The sequence below is a fragment of the Phragmites australis genome, chromosome 9 (genome assembly GCF_958298935.1).
Source record: "Phragmites australis chromosome 9, lpPhrAust1.1, whole genome shotgun sequence".
Lineage (NCBI taxonomy): Eukaryota > Viridiplantae > Streptophyta > Magnoliopsida > Poales > Poaceae > Phragmites > Phragmites australis.
The window spans coordinates 7,731,210-7,756,286 of NC_084929.1; positions in this window are offsets into that span (position 1 = coordinate 7,731,210).

A 25,077-nucleotide genomic window follows, 5' to 3' on the forward strand; every position below is an offset into this window, starting at 1 on the left:
AGAAAAGGGCAATTCTTATGAGCACCTAAGAGATTAGACCTAGACTCCTCCTTAAGGAGCTTCTTGTCGACATTCTCAAGCCGACAAGCGACTTGAGCATGCACATTCTGAAGCTCGACAAGTTCATTCATAACCAACAAACAACTCTCACACTCCTCATCATCAAACCTAGACCTAAGCAATGCAAGCTCAAAAGAAATAGACTTATACTTAGGCCTAAGCTTTTTCAACTCATGCACAACTTTCTTAAGTAACCTATCCTAGCTAAGGAGAGCATCATTCAAGGTATCAACTTGGACAGAAAGTTGGTCATAGGAAGGTAATACCTCAGCCGGTAAAGGGGTCATTGTCGTTGTTGTCATCCGCCATGAAGCAGAGGCCGATAAAGTCCTTGTTCTTCTTCTTCTTGTCCTTCACCGGCAGCTTCTCCTCCTCCGAGCTCTCCTCCTTGCTAGAAAAGGTGTCGATGTCGCCGAGAGTAGCCACGAATGCCCTATAAGCCGCCTTGGTCACCTTCTTGGCTCTCTTGTCGCAGTTCTTTTAGAAGAAGGGCTTCTTGTTCCTTATCTTATGCTTATTGTGATTGTGGTCGTGGTCTTTCCTCTTCTTGAGCTTGGGATAGTCTGCCTTGAAGTGGGTTGTATCACCACACTCAAAGGAGGTACGGGAACTGCCCCTCCCCTAGTCTCGGTGATTGTTATAGAAACGGGTAAACTTCTTCACAATAAGAGCAAGGTCCTCATCATCTAAAGTGTCTACTAGCTCCTCTACGATAGAAACCAAAGAAGACAAAGAAAAATCACTCGATGAAGTGTTAGCACAAGAGAAGCTATCTCCAGCCTGATTGCCACCATTCGATCGGGAAACTAACATCATGTTCTGAGATAGGGGGTTTCCAAGACTTATCCGAGCCACCTTTGCCATTTCGGTGGACTTGAGCTTGCTGAAGAGCCCATCACAAGTTAATATGTCATAACTTGGTGACTCTTTAATGCTCGAGATCTTCACTTCCCATATTTTACGGTCAAGAATATAGAGAAGTTTGATCGCTCTCTTGTGGTCAGAATAGGATAGAACACCAGTGGATCGAAGTTTGCTCACAGTCCCATCAAAGCGAGCAAACATCGCATCTAAAAACTCTCCGGGGCCTTGAACATATATTTGATATTCTTAGTTGTATGTACTTTGGCGTCTGCCCTATCAAACTCATTCTGACTCAGACTTGTAAGTAAAATATTTTTGGCCTTGCTGTTGGCCTCATACTGTTTGATTTGAATCTGAGTCGTGCGAGGTGCAGGAATCACATAGTTGGAATCAACTATTTCCCAAATTACACTTCGTAGGCTTAGAGGATAAGCCTCCATGCACACCTTCCAGTATGAAAAATCTTTCAACTTCTCTTCATTATTGTCTATAGATCACAAAGTCAGTAAAGATCAACAAGTGTTCAAACCGGCTCTGATACCAATTGTAGGAACAAGATTGACGACTAGAGGATGGGTGAATAGATGCTTCAACAAATTTCTTACGAAATCGATGGTCTTCTCCTATTTGGATCACCTAACGCACCTCAAAACTTAACCAGAAGCATAAATGGAGAGAAGTTTTAACAAGAGAAATTTAACACAACACGACTCCATAGATGGTTCATTAGGTTCAATTTAAGATCAATCCATGTGTCTTAGCACTCGAAAGATCACAACTTGCAAAGAAACAAGAAAAGATGAACACCAAGAAACGAAACTCTCTAAGTTGATTGTCTAGCGGTAAGAGAATTCAAGATCTCATCACATAAGCGTATGTATGCGAATTTTATGCCTCTAGCAACAAGAAAAATGACCTCATAAGATGCTAAAATTTTAGTCCAAAAATAAAAAAAAATTAAATCTAGAAACCAAAAAACTTGTAAACTTGGAAGGGAACCAATAGAGAGAAACTCATATGGATGGCACAAGGGGCTCAAAATGGCTGATTCATCTCTTCCCATAGCCCCACCTCTCTATTTATAAGTATAGAAAACTTGACTCCTAAGTTTTTTAACTTTTTTCTAAAATACCTCTCTCTTGTAGTACACTCTTTCCTATCATCGATGGTATTTTGGTCTATTTTCTTCTCGATCCATCGGACGACCGTAGCGCCTTCACAACTTAGCTTCGTCTCAATGCAAGCTTCACGATGGTACCATATACTCATCCAGTCCTCCTATGATATTAAGGCCAAACCATGAAATCCTAGCATGCTTCTCAAAGCGTGACTCCCCACTCGCTTACACCTTAGCAAGTGCTCTGATGTCGACGCGTGTACTTCATCTTGTGATCCTAACCACCGGCAAGTCTCTCCCGCTCTCGATCCCTCAGGTCGCCTTGTCACTTGCACTGGTATCCCCTTCGCTTGACTTTGTCAACACGTCATCTCCATCCACCTTTCATGCTTTGCTTGATCTCCACATGTTCAGTTAGGATCACCCTTGACTTTGTCCAGCTTCCTTGATCGTCCAGCACCAAGCACTCTGCTTGGCTCCGATCATCCCATCGTCGACTGTCAAGTTGCATTCATCACCTGCACACTATGAGACAAACAAACACATATTTCCAACTCCAATTTTAGTTAGTCCATAATCAATATGCTTAAATGAAATCCCAAATTAATTTAGATCACATCAAAGCTCATGCAAAACTAAAAATCCTAAAACCAAATAAATACCAATATCAATCACTCATCACAAGTAAACCAAGATACATTTCAACTTAGATTCTCATATATATCTTACATAAATTGACTCAAGATTTTAGAAGACACTCTGGTTGCTGTTTATTATAATTACAGATAAATTATACAATATGCATGATATTAAAATGACTCTACTATCTAGGTTTATAGTGTAATATTCTTGACATAAAATAAATCAAAATATATATCAGAGGATTCAGCAATAGTGTTGTGCATCAGAGAAGTAGCAACGGTCCAGAACTAATCCTATGAGTTTTTCCTTTTGCAAATAGGAGGGAGAATCTAAATCAAGGAATGTCGTCTGCTGACAAAAGCTGAAAAGAATAATGTTATGGGCTGGGATTACTGTTCACCAGCGGATACGGTAGTATCATGTTATTGTAGCACTAGGTTAGAGATAAGATTAGATTAGTTAGAGATAAGATTTGTTAATCTACATTCTAATCTGCAGCAGCTAAACTGGGCACTTCGGATGAGATGGCTGTGGCTGCAGAAAACAGAACCTGGTCGGCCTTGGGCGAGTTTTCAAATTCAAGTCCACCCCTCTGTCAAGGCTTTCTTCGCAAAGGCAATTATTTCAGAAGTAGGTAATGGCAATAACACGCTCTTCTGGAGTGATAAGTGGCTGCATGGTCAATGCCTTGCCCAACTTGCACCTAACCTATTTGGTGCAGTAGCAAAAAGAGCTAGGAAGAGGACAGTTTCTGATGCCCTTTGTGAGTTGAGATGGGTTGCAGACATTCAGGGGGCCACTACTGTTGCTGTGCTGAATGAATACCTTATGGTTTGGGACCTCACCTCAGAAGTTCTATTGCAACCGGCAGTGGAAGATCAGCATGCATGGCAATTCTCTTCCTCAGGAATATACTCTGCAAAATCTGCATATGAGGGGTTTTTCAATGGATCTTCACAATTCCGGCCATGGGAGAGGATATGGAAGAGTTGGGCACCAGGGAAATGTAAGTTTTTCATGTGGTTAGTCGCACATAACAGGTGCTGGACGGCGGACCGCCTTGCAAAGAGAGGACTGCCCCACCCTGAACGGTGCCCACTCTGCGACCAAGCTGAAGAAACCATTGATCACCTGCTAGTTTCATGTGTTTTTTCTCGCCAATTGTGGTTCAGGATACTTCAGAAGGTCGGCCTGCAAAACCTCTCCCCCCAGCCTGAAGACATCTCATTTGATGACTGGTGGGAAAGCACCAATCAGGGGATAGATGGGCAGGTTAAAAAGGGGCTAAATTCTATTATCATTTTGGGAGTATGGTCTATTTGGAACCACCGCAATCGGTGCGTTTTTGATAAAATTCAGCCTAATCTTGATGGAGTCTTTGTAGCAGTTTGGGATGAACTGCACCTTTGGAGTTTGGCCGGAGCTAGAGGAGTACTTTCCCTCGCTCTAACGCCAACCACTGGGTGAGTTTAGTCCTCCATAGCGGTCTAGGGTCTTGTTTTCTACCAGGCAAGAGAGTTAGGTTTTGGGTTTCTGTTTTTGTGAGTGTGGGTGTGGTGTTGTACGGGGTTTCTTAACCCCTTCCTCCTTTTCTTCTTAATATAATGATACGCAGCTCTCCTACGTGTTCGAGAAAAAAAAAGGACTGACTCTTATATAAATGAAGGTGCAACACCTATGGCAATCAAGCAAGAAGAAATAGGTCTAGTTCCTAGTCCTCTTGCCTAAGTCTCCTTTAATATTTTGTCTTCTTAATCTATAGTTTAATCTCTCTGGCTATTTTCACGATGGATGTTTACACTAATAAAAAAAGAAAAGATGCTTCCACTAAGACTGAATAAGAGAATTTCATTGCATGGAGTCAGTAGGGAAAATGGATATAGTTATCTAAATTGTTAGACAACCTAATCTAATTATTTGGGTCTCTCTCAAAGTTCTACCAAATAATATCCTCTCTCCAGAGCCTAATCCGACAATGAAAAGTGCTGGTATATGCATGTACGTATTCAGATCCATGCTTTATTTATTGGAAAGACAAGTAAAATTGCACAACATGTCCATCACTGACAAGATATTTTGTTTTAGATGTCACTATAATTTATTGATTTTACCCTTATTCAAATCTATGAAAATGATTGGCACTTTTTTCAGTGACGTTGAAATATACATAACTAACTACAATTAGAAACCAAACGGATCCCAGACCATTTTGACCAATATATTTTAATTCGACCAAGAAAATGGATTCAGCTACAGGCAAACAGGATTGGGTGCAGCAACATATAAACAGTACTAGTAGTTAGATGTACTGAAGATCGGAAGATGACTCATTAACTTCTATTTGTTGGATCAATGCTCTGGCCAAATAGCACCAGAAGAAATAGAGAATGCAACACCATCCGTTGTTATGCAAGCAGGCATGGTTATTGGTTAGGTAACGAAGGTGTAGGGCTTGAAAATTAGGCCATCGTCGTAACTACCACAAAAGATAGATGAGTACTTTCACTATATTCCTAATGCGTACTAATCGATATTATCAAAATTCAATAACTTCTCTACTTACAGCTTAAACATAAAATGATTGCTTGTTGCATAAATGCATAAATAGTATGTCAACTGTTCAGATAACAAATATACATTTTTCTGAAAGTTCATGCCAGAGAGAAATTGATTGTTGCATTAGAGTTTCTATCTGTTTGTTTCTGAAAGTTCATTTTTTTTCGTGGTGCCCCATTATAATATTGTTCCTGACCTGCATCTTCTCCTCAGCCATTGGTTGAGACCAACAGTAAGGTTTCCCTTTAGGTAACTTCAAATGGACACCACTATAATCTATATGCCATGACACAAAACAAAAGGAGACAGCTGAAAGTTACACAAAAGCGGCCGTGGTTATCTGCATACTTTCATCAAGGCTAAAACTAGTCCTGATGCAGTCCTTTTTAGGTTCATATACTCCAGTATTTGCTCTATCCTGACAAAAGCAATCGTTTAGCATTCTTTGATACTCTGCTTTATGTTCATATATCAAAAAAACTTTAGGTCCTCAGTGTGATCATCTGAGGCCTAGCAATAATCTGAAGAAGAGTATCATTTCTAATATAACGCGATTGAGGGATTCATTGGTTGATCAAGTGTACAGAAACATAGTTGTTCTATTGAACATCGACCTTGAGGAGATGACGAGCCTTTCTGGTTCTTCATAGGAAGAGCATGCAGTTGATCGGTACAGTGGAGAGGAATATCTGATCGGCGCCAACCTTGATTCCTGCAAAAGTGCCAGCTGCAGTTTATTGATAAGCCATAAGATTTCCTTGACAGCCTGTTTTTGTTCCTTGTGACTAGATTTTTCGATAATGTTGTGACTAGATGATGGAATGGAACAGTGACAAGCAGATAGAAGGGATATCCGAATACAAAGTTGATGGCAAGTGGGAGATATTCATGGCTGACTACGAAGGGACCAATATAGTACAATTCGGATAGACATCCAACAACATATTTCTGCATCTCTTGGTGGTACCTCCTTTCAGCATTAGTAGTACGTAAAAATTGAACTGTGTAGCATGAGAATCCTGTCCACTCGACTTCCAATGCAATAAAGCATTATTATATTGGGTAGCGAACACATCCATTGTCACTTCCTCCTTTACCCTTGCGATTCCTATCCATATCTTTTTTTTCTTCCGAGACATTTGTGAATATCATCAGAATGGACAACAGTTGTAGCTATTTTTTAATCATTTCTTCTCTTTAGTGCTATTCCTGGAATTGGACTGATTACCTAGAGGATTACTATACTGATAAGTCCACTCTCGTGATAATTGCTTTTCTGAAAATTCACGACCCCCAAACTCGTTCCGTTTCCACTTAGAGCGAGCCCAGCAGACGGAGCTCTTTTTGTTCTTCCCGATCTGATTACGGAACAACTCTCGCCGCCATGGTCGCTCGCCTCACTGCCCGCAACCACGATGGCCTGGCTCGCATTCCGCTCAGGGCTCATTTGGCAACAGTGGAACACAAACCAGGGGAGAATCAATCCACATGGGGATAAGGTTGGTCCCCTCCCACTACCCAATCCACTACCACACTGGGGGGTTTAATCCATTGCTTAATCAAAACATTTGGGATGACTTGGATTCGTATGGAATGGTTTTATGAAGCAGCTCTGTACTACCTCTGCTCGTACTAAGAAAAGAACTAGATGAAGTACTCGTGCACTAGAAATACAGCAAGTCAAGGATTCATTTTCTTTCTCAACGCGTGGCTTGAAGCTGTAGTGTAAGTCAGATTATGTAACACTTAAATGCATGTGCATGCTGCCTTGATCAGACTACGTAAAGTATTTATACATGACTTCACGTAATGAATTTGATTAACCCTAAATGCATTGTGTATTACTTTAGCATTTGAAGTGGATCAAAAGATAACTCTGCTAGATCCAAACATAATTACAGAATGCTAAATATATGTTGAGTACAAGGTTTCGCCTCGTCTTAAAATCTATCTCCATATTAATACATAAAGTTGAAAACTAGTTCTCTCATAAAAAAAATAGCCTATGAAGATTTTCCCGAACAGCATATTTTGATTGGAATAGCTCCTAGAATGAAATTATGTAGTATCTGGACCAAATGAAATCATTGCGATGAGAAAATATTTGGAGGAAAAGCACAAGTGCACCGTAATAGATAGTCGAGGATACCACAAGTGCACAATAACATAACTAATGGTTTAAGAAGATACAATGTTAAAAAAAAACCTTTTAAGACGAGGCAACATAATGCTAAATATATGTTCTCAAAGTGCTGCATCACCAAAATGAGCGAGAGAAAGAGAGTAGCTAAATATATGTTGATAATAGCTCCTTTTAAGAAGATATGTGTTCATAAGTGGACAACAACATAATGCTATTATCATCAATTCTTCCCTTTCTTTAAGGTGAACAAGTTCGACTCTTATATTAGCTATTATTTATTTATTTTTCCTAAAAGTTGTATAACTCATGTGTACATTTCACTGTTTTAGAACTGCATTGATGCCATTGACGACACCCACATTCCTATTACTGTCTATGAAGAAAAGCAAGCTCCTTATAGGAACCGAAAAACTACATTGAGCCAAAATGTCATGCTAGCCTATGATTTTGATTTGAAATTGAAGGTTCATCTAGCCCCTAAGTGTGATTTTGGTAATTAATGATAACACGTATGGACTAGCAATTATATTGAGAATTGTTAGTATGTTGTTATATAGGTAATATATGGAGGATTGAGCATGGATTTATTGAGGAATGACATATGATCAAGAGCGATGCATCAAGATGAATGAGCTTTAGGTGATGCTCATGAGATAAAGGAGAAGCCCAACAAGATTAACGATAAACAAGAACACTAAGTTACTTGTGAAGATGAAGTGACTAAAGGTATGAGATTGCCAATTGAGTTTTATGGACTAACCTATGTGCTATGTACTTGAGAGTGGGGTTAGGTTCCATATGAAGATTGACAATAAGAGTGAAGGCCAAGTTACTTGTGAAGATCAAGTGACTTAAGGTATAAAATTGTTAATTAGGTTTTATAGACTAACCCATCTGCTTTGTACTCAAAAGTGAGTTAGGGTTAGATTCCATAAGAAGGCATGAGTTGAATAAAGATATTCAATATGCCAAGTTGGAAGAGCAATATCAAAACAATCTTAGTTGACAATTAATATGCTTCATGCTTGTGGTTCATGCTTTGGTGGTGAACCAAATGAATATGATGCAAAGAGTGAAGTCTTTTATGCTTGGTGCATTGGAAGCTATCAAGATATCTTCACTAAGCTTCCAAGATTGAGTGAAGATCGAGATGGGAAGTGAGAATGATCATCGTCATCAAGAGAAAGAGGAGTTGATGATGAGCCTCGAAGAGCTATGAAAAATATCGAGGCTTGGATGATGTGTTTGCCAACTCCAAATGGGATTGCTCAAGGTAAAGGTTTAACTAGAATATATTTTCTAGTTTTCTCGGTCTCAAGTAGTTTAGTGGGAGACTGGGTTATAGCATCGATAGTTGTACTATAATCATGTGCTTAGTGCGGGACGGGTTTGTGTTGAAAGTTCATTTTAGGAGTCTGAGATATCTAAAAGGTGTTTTAGATTTAACCTTTATTGTTGTCGGCCTTAGTGGCAAAAAGTAGTTATTTCTATGTCTTAGTGGTGTTTGGCATGTTCCATATGGTAACTAGTTTAATCTTAGGGGATTAAATTTTGTACAATGGATGAAAGTATCTAAATTGACTTTTAGAGTGTTCCTAGTGTTGATATAATGTGGTTGAGATCATGAATTCAATAGGAATGTGCAGCCCTCTAAATAAGTTTTTTGTAGAGTCTGAGATCACCAAAATAGGATATCAGGATCAAAAGTTATCGATGTATTTTAGAGTATCAGCTGTGCTGAAATTGGAAGTTCCGATGTGTCAGAAGTTCTAATAGATCGGAAATTCCGATATGTCAGAACCTTCGATTTTCAAAAACATGGGGCACTCGGGTTTGAGTTGTTTTTTTTTTTTTTGGAACAGATGTTCTGATGCAAACATCCAAAGTCCCGATGACTTGTTTTTTCCAGGCCTAGGAGTGAGTTTTGCCTGGATTCAACCGTTGGGACACATAAGATCGGATGTTCCAATCTAGGGACCAAAAGTTCCGATTTGTGCAGTTTGAGTCCAACAACTAGTTTTCCAGAGTGGGGTATAAATACCCCTTTGCCTCCTTGCATTGTAGAAGGTCTTTGGAAGTTCCTTGGCTGCCTTTGTGGTACTTGTGAGAGGTGTTAGAACTTAGTGTTCCACCTTTTAGTGCTTCCCTCCCCTCTCTATCAAGAATTCATGAGAATCAAGCCTTTGCAGCTTAGTGAGGATAGAGTGAGGCGTGTGAAGCTTGGGTTGCTTGCATATGTCACATTAGTTGTGTGTGTTTGAGCACTTAGTGTTGATTGTGCGCGAGTTTAGGAATTTGTTACTAAGACCGCCGTCTCCTAGACAGCTTGGTGTTAGATTATCGGTGATCTCCTCAAGTGAAGATTGAAGGGGGGACTGAAAGTCATAGCAGAACTCAACATCTCCAAAGTGGAGTTGGCTATAGTGGAGACGAGAAGTGCAGCTGTGCAACCTTGTGATGAAAAGGGTTGAAAGAGACCTAGCTCAAGTATGACTGAACTTCCTCAACGGAGGCATAGGATATCGGTGGATATCCGAACTTCGGTAACAAATCATTTGTCTCCATATTTTGTTACTCTTGTGTATTACATTAATTTAATTGCTTGTATGCTTATTTAAATGTGCATTGAGTTAATTTTGTGAGATTCAATCTAGCTGTTTTTACCTGCATCAGAACATCCAATGAACAATACCTAAACATCTGATGAACCTTCTGATTAGAGTTTCTTGCATATCTTGCTAAAATCGAATAATCTTTGTCACCTTAGAATTGTAACCTTCATATTTCTTTAGGGTGATTGTGCACTAATTGAGCCTAGCATATTTAAATTTTTCACTTGTGAAATATCCTCTAGTTTATTTCCATTGTGAGTTTAGGCCAACTATTGAATAAGAGGATGAAGTTTTTAAAAATACCTATTCACCCCTCTCTAGGCGACATCATTGTCCTTTCAATTGGTATCAGAGTCAAGTCTCTCTTTTAGGGCTTTACCACCTAGACAGTAAATATGCTGACTAGTGAATTAGTGTACATAGAACCACTTATTTTGAGTGGAGTACTCGTATGCTTACTATTTTTAGAACCTTGGTTTCTCAAATAGAGCAAGTTGTAGATGTGAGCATTTCTCCTTCTAATGATAAGTTCATATCATTTGATGAGGAAGAGAAGTACATACATCTCAATTCTCAAGCTACTAATACTTTATTCAATGCTTTGAGTGAAGATGTATTTGAAACGATTATACCGCTTGAAGATGCTCATCTTATTTAAACAATGCTTAAAGAAAGATATGATAAGCCCAAATGGGATGAAGAGGTTTATCTTCTGAAGACATCATTTGAAGAATGCTCTAGTTCATTGTATTATCATGAAGAACACCAAATGACTTTTCCTTTTGTCCAAGAGGATTTAACTTTGTTATCTTCCTCACCAACATACAAATTTGAGCAAGGTATGATATGGTGAGTGTGATTAGTAAGTGTCCAATCCTTCATTTGGACTTTAATAACACTAGAAATGAAATTTCTATATCTACTAGTGTTATTAACTTTTGCATATCTTCTTGTATTGAAATACATATTTATCATGATAATATGTTTCTTTGTCCTCATAGTGATGCATATATTTTCACTAGTACTTGTGAGACTAACATTTTGAAAGAAATAGAAGCTTGTGAGAGACAAAGCTTAGGTGTAGAGGCCACAAAGAAAATCAAGAAGAAGGCTCTACCTAGGAGAAGATCAAGGATAAACAAGATGTACTATACATGTCATCAATAGACATTATAGCATAGATTGAACTCAACTTGGAAGTAAAGCATCCACTTCTCTAAGGTGCTCATCCCCTCACTCTGATGCTCCATTGTGCCTTATGGCAAATGCTAAAAACAAATCAGTAAATGATGATAATAGTATTGCTAGTAATGATGCTAGTGATAGTGATGAGTTTGAGTTTGATCTTTCGTGCAAAAAAGGATATGCCTAAAATCATCAAACTCATGAGCACAATAGAAAGCCAAGAGAAAATTGAAGAGCTTAAGTCCTTAAATAAGAAATATGAAAAACTTAAAGAACCTCATAGTTCTTTATCTAATATTTATGGGGATCTTAACATCAAACATAGTTTTTTTATTGATAAATTAGATGCTATGCCTCTAGTAGATTTAGAAATGACATATCCTAATTGTCATGCTTTATCTAAGGATAAATTCACTATTTCTCCTATTGATGATGTTTGTGTTTTAAACTCTATTTCTCATATAGAATATATGGAGAATGAAAATGTTGAGCTAAGGGCTCAACTTGAAAAGCTTACTAGCAAGTATGTGAAACTACAAGAAGATTATGATGAGTTTTCGTGTACTCATGAAAATCTTGTAGCTTCTCATACCAAGCTAGAAGTAGCTTACGAGGAGATTCTCACAGTAGTAAAATCATATAAACCTCATGTGAACAATAGCACACATTTTTACATAATATAGATTTAACATGTGCTAGTCCTAGGAATTCATCTATTATAAATTCTATATGTAATGATGAATTATCCTTTATTCCTTTTTACTCTAACAAAATTGTCTCCTCTAGTTCTATTTGTGATTTTAATCTTGTAGAGGAAATAAATGAGCTCAAGGATCAAGTCAATTCTTTGAAAAAGGATTTGACTATGTTCTTCAAAGGGTAATTATGAGAAATTGGAAGTAGCACACTTCAAATTTTTGTGGGATCTAGATAATAATGTTTATGATTCATTCAATCCAAAATATGCAAAAGAATTCATACCAAATGCTTGAGTTGCTCTTATATGCAATAGTAATGAAGATTGCAAAATTTTTCCTTTTGCTTGAGTTTTACAGTCCCCTTTGAATGGCCTTATTGAACATGTAACATTATAAGATGTTAACTATTTGTGATAAACAAGATACTTATTATAATGTCAACAATTTTGCTATGCTTAAGTTTGAGCCTAATCCATTGCACATGTGTTTTGGATATTAATTTCAGACTCATGCTTGACTTGTCTTTAACTGAATTTGTTTCAATTGGTATGTCTTGGATTTTAAATTGGTATGTCTTGGATTTCCAATTAGTATCTCCTGTAAGTATACTATCGGTGTCTTTTGAAATTTAATTGATATCTTTTGTAATTCTATTTTATATATTTTTTTAATTGGTATCTTTTTGAAATCTCATTTGGAATCTCTTTAAACCCCTTTGACCCATTATATAGCATGATCTCCATAAATTATTCATAAACTAATGTACCAGAAGTTCCATACCAAGTTTTGATGTGTCAGAAGTTCCGATTGGTAGATTGGAAATTCCGTTGTGTCAGAACCTCCGATTTTCAGAAACATGGGGCTCTTGGGTTTGCGTTTTTTTTGGATTGGATGTTCCGATCTAAATATTGAAAGTTTGATGAGTTTTTTTCCAGGTTTGGGAGTGAGTTTCGCCCAGATTTGACTGTTGGGATACATAGGATCAGATGTTCTGATCTGGGGATCGAAAGTTTCAATCTATGCAGATTGAGTTCAGTGACTAGTTTTTCAGAGTGGGGTATAAATACCCCTTTGCCTCTTTGTGTGGGAGTAGGTCTTTTGAAGTTCCTTGGCTACCTTTGTGGTGCTTGTGAGAGGTGTTAGAACTTAGTGTTCCACCTTTGAGTGCTCTCCTCCCCTCTCTATCAAGATTTTGTGAGGATCAAACCTTGGTGGCTTAATGATGATACAGTGAGGTGTGAGGAGCTTAGGTTGCTCGCACATATCACATTAGTTGTGTGTGTTTGAGCACTCAACGTTGATTGTGCATGAGTTTTAGAGTTTGTACTCTTGGAGACCACAGTCTCCTAGACGGCTTGGTGGTGGATTACGGGCGATCTGCTCAAGTGAAGATTGTGAGGAGGCCCGAAAGTAGTGGCAGAACTCACTATCTCCAGAGTGGAGAAACAGTTTGCCATTGTGGAGATGAGGAGTGCAGTTGTGCAACGTCAGGAGGAAAAGGGTTGAAAGAGACCCGACTCAAGTGTGACTGAGCTTCGTCAATGGAGATGTAGGATATTGGTGGATATCTAAACTTCAGTGACAAATCATTTGTTTATGTATTTCCTTACTCTTGTGCATTACATTAGTTTAATTGCTTGTATGTTTATTTGCATGCGTATTGAGTTAATTTCGTGATATTCAATCTAGCTATTTTTACTTGCATCGGAACATCCAATGAATAGAACCGGAATATCTGATGAACAGTAGTATCGGAACATCTGATGAATAGTAGCAAACCTTCCGATTAGAGTTTCTTACATATCTTGCTAGAATTGAATAATCTTTGTCACCCTAGAATTGTAACCGTCATATTTGTTTAGGGTGATTGTTCACTAGTTGAGACTAGCATAGTTAAAAATTTCACTTGTGAAATATCCGTTAGTTTATTTCCGCTATGAGTTTAAGCCAACTATTGAAATAAGGGGACAAAGTTTTTAAAAACACCTATTCACCCCCCTTTAGGCGACATCATTGTCCTTCCATAAATTTATATGGGAATGTAGGAATTTTGGAGAAATTTCATGGAGGAAATTGACAAAGAGGTCTAAGCTCATGGAAATTTGAGTATTTCCCTCCAAAATCATGTAGTTCTTTCATGTAAAGCATAGAACTAACTCAATAGAACAATTCCTGTGTTCTTGGTTTTCTAAGAAATTAGCAATTCACTAGATACGCGACCTCAATTCTTGTGTCTTTTCTCTTTCTCTATACAAGATTCCTCATTAAAATGAAGGGCTCTAACAAGAGGTGCTCAATTCAACTTCCCAATTTGCACATACGGATGGAAATGTTGTTTAGTGTTAGTATTCCAAACCTTGATGCTCAGATGGACATGTTGCGTAGTTTAGATGAACCTCTCATTTTAGGTAGATCAGAATTCGAGCAATTACATTCTAGAAACTAAAATATCCACCTCCATCATAGAAATTGTATGTTGACCATGTTCTTCATCAGCAAACCATGGTCCTAGAGAACAAATCGCATCCCCCATATACTAACCAGTAAGTCAAGAAATGGGCACCAACCAAAGTACAATCTAGCAAGAATATCATAAAGTTGCTGGAGCTCATCTATTGGTGTCATTGTAGAATAAGCAATCACCTAGCACCACTCGGTAATCATGAGGAACTGGTAATCACTCATCACTCACCAGATTGTTGAAGAACTTGAATCAAAGCCTAGAACTCGAGTAGTTGAGCCACCAAATTCTACATATGAACCACCGACACTACACAGCTGATATATTGCACTCGACTACCAAATCCGTGAGACAAAGCCTAAATCCCATGTTATACTTACACCAAATATGTGTGTAGTAAGAGGAGGAGGAGATAGGGTACCTACGATTGAACACCTTACTACAACTATAAGATCCATAAGGGTTCAATTTGTCTTGACTGAACTCTAGCATGAAGGAGCAGGGGATCTTCCACCAAAGATTGAAGGAGCAGGGTATCGCCCCACCCCCGCACCATGATCTAGCATAGGGGAAGGAGCAGGGGATTGTCCCCTTAATATCTAGCACAAGAGCTAGGGATTCAGCACAAAACCCTAGCACGAAGGAGAACAGGAGGAGGGGGATGGGGGTGAGGGAGGAGAAGGAGCCACACCTATGTGGAGTTGTCATTGACATCGGACTCGATGGTCGCATGAGGAGGAGTGATGATGCCTTTTGTGAGGAGTGTCGCATCAATTTTGCGAGGGTGGTCGAGTGACGCGAGAACACTCCCGGCTTGTGGTGGAGTTGCTAATTTCTCTCTTGGATCGGTGGGGACCGAATTGGATTGTTTCCATCCCCGGCCGCTGCTAAATGCTATTTCGGCTTGACCCGAGATAGATTCCCATGTGTGGGTTTTGTTCCATGGGTGGCTGGGATCGGCCCCCAATCCAGGGCGATACATGTGTTGCCAAATGAGCTCTCAAGCATCCTCAGACCCTAGGCTCCCCCGCCCACACGACTTTGACGGATCAAGTGATGGCTCGATGGTGCGCAGGAGGTCGAGTGGAGCCACGTCAGGCAATGGTGTTGTCACACCCAGTTTTATCGGCCAAAACCAGATACGGTTTATGTGTGCCCAGGATGTTCAACACACATAAGGACGTCACAGGTGAAATAACAAAAGCAATACTTTTATAGAATAAATGTTAAACTCTTACAACAATTGACATATATTGTCTTCTATGTAGATATCTGCAACGGAACAGAAGCACTGGTGCCTAGCAACACCACAGGCAACCGACCAAGAGACACGTGCCTAGAACATCACAATGTCATCTTGATAGTCTTCAACATCTTCACTCACTGAGTAGATCCACAGATGTCGCATGGTATATAAAAAATAGCAAGTGTGAATACACGACGTGCTCAGCAAGTATGAAAAAGATAATGATATGTAGGCTTATAACAAGAATAGGCTAACACATGGTATATTTGCGTAAATACGAGTAATGAAAAGATATTTGGACTAAAAAAAGTATTAAACAATTATTAAGTGAATGTAACCCATACAGTCCAACACCCAGTATACAAGGCTCCCCACCTTGCACACCATAACCATCTAGTACTCCTTGTACTATAACCAAAACTGTAACCAAACCCACATCCATAACCAACTAATCATGTGAGGATCCAAGTCTCCCATAACCGTGAGCACGACTGTTATAACAGTTTTTACACTCTGCAGAGGTTGTCCAGCTTTCCCCACAAGTTAGTGAATTCTATGTTGACGTGTTTGCAAGACACTTAACACACGCCAGTGGTGTGCCGCTGAGAAATCACTAAATAACATTTTCCACTAACCAAAAACTAATCCATTATGCATCTGCCCACTAGGTTTCATCGTTAGGACTTACACGAGTCCAACTCTTACCCAGAAGCCCCCTTTTGTGCTGACACAACACACACTGGATAGACTTTAACTAGTGTATCACGGCTTACCCATATCAGCCTCGTGGTTGGTACGTTACTTCTTAGGTTGTCGCTCCACGAACCGGTCCTTACTTAGGTTACTTGAGCAAACACTAAACCAACATCATAACTATGACAACTATCAAAACCACTTCGCTCAAGGCCTAAGGTTCCATGTTGCTAGACCATTAACAATTTAACCACCATTGTTGCATAAGTTCATTACTCAATATTATGACACTTCCTAATATCCCAAAAGCATGGCTAAGAAATCTACCCACCAAAAATAGATAACCATAAACCATCTAGGTTCTAAGGGATGATAAGGGAAAATCTAGAGAAAACCCTGATATAGGTGATTAACCATCATATTGACAGACACTGTATGAAATTTTTTAAAACAAAATAGTTTAAATCATAGGTTCAAGATGATCAAGGACACTTGCCTTTTACCGAATGCTGCTCAGTGTTGTCAAAATTTTGGTCTTGAAATCCCTCGAATAGATCCGAAATGTTATCGACTAATCCCGAATTCTATCAACAAATAAAACAACATCGAATAAACACCAAATAAACTCCAAGAGAAATAGAATGATAAACTGGGATCTTGGATTGGGCTGGACAAGGGGAACATAGTTGACTGGACTTCTTTCGAAGAAAGATGAAAGATCTAGGGTTTAGGTTTCACATGAAATGATAGAAAAGATTAACTGATTAATTAACATGAGGGACTTACAAAGTTAATATATTATTTTAATATCATAAACTCATGTTAGTGATAAAATGACATGTAGATCTGGCCAGGACTTATATGTCAATGTGACAACCATAACTTTACTAATCAAAATAATTCGTGTTGCAGAGATCTAGATGTTAACGAGGGAAAACTACTATAAAGATATGAGAATTGATACTTGAAACTGGTATGGTTGGATAGATCATGATTTTAGAAAACTTTGAGCGCAAAAATCACTACAATCGGAGTTAAAACAAAAAAGTTATCGCTAAAACAATTTAGGGTTAATTCTGAAAAAGAAAAGGACTAATTTGTAATTAACAGAAAGGGACCTTTTTGTAAAAATAGAGAGACCTATTTGAAATTTTGGAAAAGTTTAGGGACTGGTCTGTAAAAAGGATAGGGTCTTTTTGTGAAAATAGAAAAGCTCAAGGGCCTATTTGCAAAATTGCCAATTACTGGAATACCTTGAATTATTTTTATATTGGAGAACTTGGAATTGCTAATTAGGCAAACATTGATGACTTGGCAGGGCTACTGGGCATGACACGTAGGCCAAATGGCTGACGTGGCATAACACGTGGATGCTGACTGGACCGAGAGTTGACCGGGGTGGTGACTAGATCTAGATGGTCGAATCCAGATCCGACGGCTTTGGATTAGTGCACCGGGTGCATGGAGATGGCGGACGGGTGATGGACTCGGTGCACGAGGCTTACTGTGGACCAAAGATGGCGAAAAACCAAATTGCGGCGGCGAACGGCACGACAATCGCTGGGATCGGGCTTCGGCGAGTTAGGAACTCCGGCGAGTGGCGGAACAGAGGCACAGGAGCTCAAGAAACTTGGGCATGGAGTTGGCAGGGATGACGAACCATTGGAGCAGCCTGGCGGGGAGTGACGGCGACTCCGAGAGTTGGAGCTACACGAAAAGGTTCTACAACATCGAAAACTTGCCGGCGTGTTTTGGAAAAGATATGGCATGCTTCGGAGAGGGTGTAGGAGCTGCTATTTATAGGCGAGGAGGACTAGAGGGTTTGGGAAGAGTTTTTTTAAGGCTCGGTGGTGGCGGCACAAATTTGAGCTCGATTTTCCCCATTTAAACATGGATTCGCTGGAGATAAGCTAGCAAAAGATTATGGGACGAGCTTATAAATGTTTTCCCCCTTGGACAGGGCTTAGATTCATGCGGGATTCGATGGCCGGTCTTGGTCTCATGCTCGGTTTGGACTCCGTCCTGAGGTATGAGATGGCCTTGACCCGTGGCACCCACACGACAGAGGCTTGGGCGAAGGCGAAATGATGATGGGTGCATTCGGCGGGCGGCTGGCGAGCGCGCAGCGCTGGGTCAGACCGAGGCCCGGGCGGGGAGGAGGAGGGAGAGTGCAACAGGCTAGCTCGGCTGGCAGGCCGGACAGAGGGAGAGAACTGGAACAGGTCGGAAGAAAGTGAGAGAAGGAAAAACAGGCCGGGAGAAATGGGCCGGCGACTAGGTTAGATTGAGATTAAGGTTTTTCTTTTCCTTTTGTTTTCTAATTCTTTTGAAATTCAAATGGGAGCAAACAAAATTCAAATAAAACACCAAATGAAGCTTAAAACTTCAAGAAAATTCCAGCAAGCTTATGAAATCATTTTTGTAGCCAATATGAATATTTTGAGTTTATGAAAACATTTAAAATATTTGAACTCATAAAATAATTTTGAGACCTTTTAAAACTAGTTTTTAACTCAAAAAATCCAAAAGAGCTGAAATAAAATCCAAGAGAAACCTATATGCCTATTTCTAGCATGAATGCATTCAAACAAATACTAATCCAATTCAAATTTGAATTTGAATTTAAAATAGGATTTTTTTTCTATTCTAATTATTTAATCTGTAGTCTAATCTTGAAAATTTTTAGAAATTTGAGAAATCTGAAAATCAGGGTGTGACAGGTGTGGAAGAGCAGGTGTGGCTACGGCTTGTGGAGATGCTAGCAATCGTGGTGGCAGCCAGGCACATGGCAGCAGCCCATGCGCGGCGGCATCAAATAAAGTTAGGAGCCAAGGACGGGGGATAGTTGTAAGTGTGTGTTGTCTTTTATTGAACCTTTAAATTTTTTTCTGTTCATCCAAATAAATATCACTACTACATAAAATATGAGTTGGTCCCTACGTCACCTCTTCTGCTACTCTCTTACCATATAATAAAACCCCTAAATTTTGAATAATTTATTCACTTTTGCCATCCACTATCATCCTCCGGCCTCCCTAGCTCATTATCGGCTATGGATATGGGAACTGTTTTACTAATAAAAATAAATGAAGAAATTAGGAGGGAAATTAGAAAATAATCTCCTCTTTCTTCTTAGATCCCATCTGAAATCAAACTACGACATCGCTCCCGATGTATTCATTTGGAGGCACTCCTATAGTGCATCCACATCTCCATACCCTGAGTTTGTGCTTGATGTTATTGCGTCTAATATTTGTGTTTTCATTGCAATGCACAAAAACTTAGCTAGTACTACACAAAATATGAGTTGGTTCCCACAATACTTCTTCCTCTACTCTCCTCTAATATAATAAAAACCCCTAAAATTTAAAGAATTTACCCACTCTTGTCATCCACCCTCGTCCTAGAGCCTCACTGCCTCATTACCGACTACGGATATAAGACCGTTTTACTAATGAGAATAAATAAAGAAATTAGGAGGAAAATTAGCAGATAATCTCCTCCTCCTTTTCAGATCTCATCTGACATCAAACTACGATATTGCTGCTGACATATTCGTTCGACGACGCCCCCATGGGCATCCACATCTCCATAACTTGAGTTTGCGCTTGACGTTACTGAGTCCAATATTTGTGTTTTTGTTGCACCACACAGACAATTAGCTAGTTCCTATAATACCTGGGGTGGTGAGGAATCTATAGCTAAATTTTAGTGGCCTTACCACTTAGTATGTGTTTATAGAAAATAAAGGAATTTTCAGAGACATGAAATGCAAAATATAAAACATAGAAACTCAATAAGTTTCAATCAATTGAAAACATATTGAATCAACAAAAGAAAGCAGAATTAGAAGGTTTGAAGAAATGTTGAATCAACAAAATAAAGGTTAAATTAAAAGGTCTAAAAACATGTTGAATCAATAAAACAAATGTTGCGCTGAAGAAAATATGTTCAGTCAGCCAGCCTTAGAATAAAATGTTGAATGAACAAAATAAATGCTGAATCAGAATGTCTAAAAAATATTGAATCAATAAAGTAAATTTTGAGTTGATTAAAATATGTTGATTCAGCTGGCCTTAGAATAAAATGTTCAATCAACAAAATAAATATTGAATGGTCAAGTCACAGGGGAAAAGTTTGAGTCGCGACATAAAAACGGAAAGGTTTAATCAACGAAAAAAATGTTGAGTCAGCATACCTTAGAATGTAATGTTGAATGGTCATGTTTTAGGAAGAAAATATTGAGTCAGACATAGAAAAATAAAATGGTGACTAATAAAAAAGTATTGAATAAACATTTACAAAAAATGTTAATCAAACTAACATCACGCTCGTTCATGGAAAAAGGGGCACAAGACTATAAAAAAATGCACTTCACATTTTATATTTGTGGAAAGAAGGGAAAAAAAAGAAATAAAAGTGGAATAAAAATAAAAAGGAAGAAAGGAAGAACAATGGAAAAAATAAATGTTGAATTAGTGATCAGCAATCTCAATTTTCGTTTTTTACTCCTATGACCAACCCTAGTACTATTAAACTAGTATGTGCTTGCTCGTAATTGAGTTGGGGGAGAGGTTGATCAACTCGACGCTGTAGAAATTCAAGATTTCCTTAAGGAGTAGGTCCACAGGGTGACAATGTGGGGAGACAGAAACTGCAGTTGAAAAATAGCTCGAACACCATGATCTCCTCGGTTTTTGGGCTCGGAATTCCTCTAACTCCCTTGATACCAAGGGGATCGAGCTCCTCTGGGTGATCATCTCGTGCCTCTCTAGCATCGGTCTCCGACGACTCCGAGGTCGCCCATAGGCTACTTGAGGATGCCATTGGAGAATTTAGGGTTGGAGATTGAAGGAAGGAGAAGAGCTTACGGTTTGAAAGGAAAAGTTTGAGAGGCATGAAAGCAGGATGGAGATAATCCTATTTATAAGGATTGGAGGTCACTCCAGGCTAAAGGCGTCAGCAGTGGTTCGAATTATGATATATGTTATTAGGAAACTTTTTTAGATGTCATGATAGTTTCAGCTCCCCTCAGAAGTTGTGCATATTTAATGAAATATTCCTTGAGGATGCAGAAAAAGAGGAGGCAAGCTTTGGGCTTTTGCGGTCGGAATTAAATTCCTAACTAGGTAGGCCTAGAGTTATATTTGGTCGAAGGTAATTTCCTAACTAGGTAGGCCTAGAGCACTATTTGGTCAAAAATAATTTCCTGACTAGGTATGCCTAGAACTCTATTCAGTTGGAGGCATTCCTTGAGTAGAAAAGGTTCTATTCGGTCGATGGTAATTCCCAACTAGGAAAAATACTTTCTCGAGAAAATATTGCCAACTAGATGAGTTCTAGTAAGGTCGAATTCTTGACATAATCCAATCACCCTCTTCTGAGTAGAGTTGGGGGGGGGGGGGGTAGCTGTCGAGGAATATGTAATTAGTAATTATATATTTACTATAAATATGATATATCCTTGTAACAGGTATCCACCTGTCCACATGTGCTTAACCCGATATGGTAGGTTTTACAACTGCCATAGGTAAATAAGGCATGTGCCAATATGCCAGGTAGTTCATCGTGTTCTATACAAAAATCAACCCTAGATTAATAATGAATCTTCTAGATATTTGAAAGAAATACAATCTAGGAAGGTTATGCTAAGGATTTTTGAGTATGATACGACTACCTCATCTCGACTATATAATGAGAGAGAGAGGGGATATGCCAAGAGCAATCCAACTATTTTTATCCCAAAGCAAAGAACCAGATTGAATCCTCAGCAAGGAGCCGAATCATCAATACAAAATAAGCCTAGTCAGATAGGACTAGAGACACCTAATGAGATCCATGACAGAATCACAATACAAAAAATTATCATACAAGAGCTTCATGACCTAGAATACGAGAGAACTCACTAAGAGAGTTAGGAATCAAACTAGACACATCTCCATTATAATTCTCTTTGTCGGTGGATGATCCTTGACAATGAATCAGGGGCGTACTGGATGACGTGCGCGTTGATTAGTGTTTCTTTGTGGTGGGATTGGATGGGATTTATCTAGGTTCAGGCCTCCCATGGGATAATAGCCCTATATCCTGTATATTTTCTTATGGATTAGATGAACTTTTTATAAGCCGGGTCCTCCCCCTTTATATAATAGGGGAAAATGAGTACATAAAAATAGACCATGCTAAACACTGTAGTAGACCTACTCCAGACAAATGCAACTACTCCAAGGTCATCATTACGGAGGGCATGCACACCCAACATGCCCTGGTTGCCCTGTAGGCCCTATCACGCTCGTCGAGTGCTATCACATTCGCCTGTGAGGTCATCCTATAGTATTAAATGCTACTGGATGGGTCACTCCAACTTTATGCCTGTCCACGATCATACTCGCCAAAAGGAGGTGCCTAGGGAAGGAAAAAAATTGAGTGGATGACATTTAACATGATTTGACTGGTTATGTGAGTACATACCATGCGACCAGCGGGGACTGGTCGTAGGGTCTTCTCCTTCGACCAAGGGGTTGGTCGACTAAGCCCCACCCTGGTCGTGGGGTGAATCCATGGTCTCATGGATTTTCAACTATCGGTTGATGTTTGGTAGTGTGGGGCCCGCTTCATGAGGCAGCCCCTTAACTATTACACCAACAGTAACCCCAAAGCTCCATCATGGATGTGGTGGACTGAGTGGTTCGCCGTAGGGGCCTATGGTCATTGTGGTCATATTCGTGTCTTCTCGCGCCACTTGGACCCTAGGTGAGCACATGTTCGCTCTGGGCCATGGTTGTCGAGCGGCCCACTTTAATGGTTGACTTAGGAAACCGCATCCCAAGGGGAGATTAAATGTCTGGAGGTAGAGAGAGAAATTTGGGGGGAAATGAAAAGACATAGGACCCAAGGGAATTTTGATTCCCCAAGCGATTCCCCAAGCGCAGCCTCTCAAATTTGAAAGGACAAGACACCACGACGGTTGAGATACTGCGATGGTCCTTTAAATTGGAGCGCAGAGGTTCCCCATGTACCTTTTCGTCATCTTCCTTAGCCTCCAAGCTTCCGCACTTAGAGCCCCTAATCTCTACCTCCGATCTTTCCATCGAAGCATCTTTCTCTGTCATGCGATGGTGTGCACCGGCAGCGATCCCGCCTTCCCCAAATCTAAGTGCAATGCGGTGAGACTGAAGCAATGCATGATGCCGTCCTGCTCACTCAATGCATATCCTCTAGGTACCACTCTAGGGAGAGCATTCTCGCTCCTCGCCAGCGGGAGATCGTGATGTTCATCTCTTTCTTCTTGGCTGGCTTCGTGCCACTTTGAGTTCTTCACCACCGTCATCTCCTTCTACAACATCTGCCTCCTCCATCTCAACCCCAATTATATCCTCATGTTGAGCATTTTTGCTCATCTGTGTGAGAACTTCATCAGGGTCGAACTGTGCCTAGACCTCTTCCAGTTCTTTTACACATGCCAATCAAGGACTAGACTAGCCACTGGAAACTGCAGGTTTTGTCTCCTTGGGCTCCTACATCGAGGTGGGCCTCAAGTAATCGCAATCAGGCTGGAGGGAGGAGTGGTTCTATCTTAGCGTGTCGAGTGCGCCAACGTAGGTCATCGAGAACAAAGGGAGCAAACCCATGACAACTTCAGAGCTATAACCCTTGCCAAATAGATCGGCCAGCTCTAAGAGGCTAGGATAATGGGGTCAGGCGTCGTCTATGACTTCATCATGTGCCAGTTGTGCCCCTTACGAAGGCGAGCACATTCGGCATTCCAATTGTTTCCCTAGTGTTTTTCATTAGGTGTGCGACCTCTCACATCTCCCCTTTTATCCAGATCTTACTAACGGGGCCATAGACTCACAAATCTGAAACCTAATGTTGGCTTCCTCGAGAAGAGACGGTCCTTCGTCCAACACCCCTCCGCTATATGATTTTCCTTTGTTGGAAAGAGCACCGTTTACAAGGGTAAGTTTGGCAATTCTAAAACCCCTACCCCTAAGCCTTCTTTTGGGTTAGGATTTGTGCCACTGCAGGGTCTTTCTGAGGTCGATGTCTTATGCATGATAATCAATGAGGTCTTGGAGGTCCTCGAGGCTGCCTCAGGGAGAGAGGTCCTCGAGGATACCTCAGGGAGAGAGGCTCATCAAGACACTCATCCTAGCACCCAATAAACCACTACCTTGCCGAGTGCTAGCCCCATCGACAACCAACTTGGCCATGGTACAGACCCATCTGGTCACAGCGATGACCAGACTGCTTGGAGTCAACCACAAACCATAGGTGGAGGTTTTGCGAGTAGTGCCAGTCAATAGAGTGACCAGTCTCGCACCAAACCAGGTGGAGGCACCTAGGCTTATGTTCCTCAATCCTCCAGGAAAGGGGGAAGAGATATGCGATAGATCCAACTTCCCTAGTAATGTCCAAACACAACCGTGGGATACGGACCTCCCCTCTGTTTATTCTCACTGACTTTGTGAGGATGCGCGTTGTGCTCACTACTTCATCCATGCGGTAAGCTCTCTGGTTACATGCAGACTTTTCGAGTTCTTTCTTGAATCTGCAATTCTCTGGTCATGATGCTCTGGACATCACTCCTCGTCCACTGCCCTAGCAGGATGCTCCAGCCCTGGGGACAACCACAACCCTGATGCTGGGATCACTTTCTGTAGCCTTCGCAGATAGAAAGCTGTCCATACTATTTACCATGGCGCCTGCTCTTGCCTCTGACCAGCTCTCCCTGGTTTCCTGCCTCTCTGCCTCCATCAGCATCATTGAGAAAGAGGCAGCAGACTATAGGTGTGCTGAG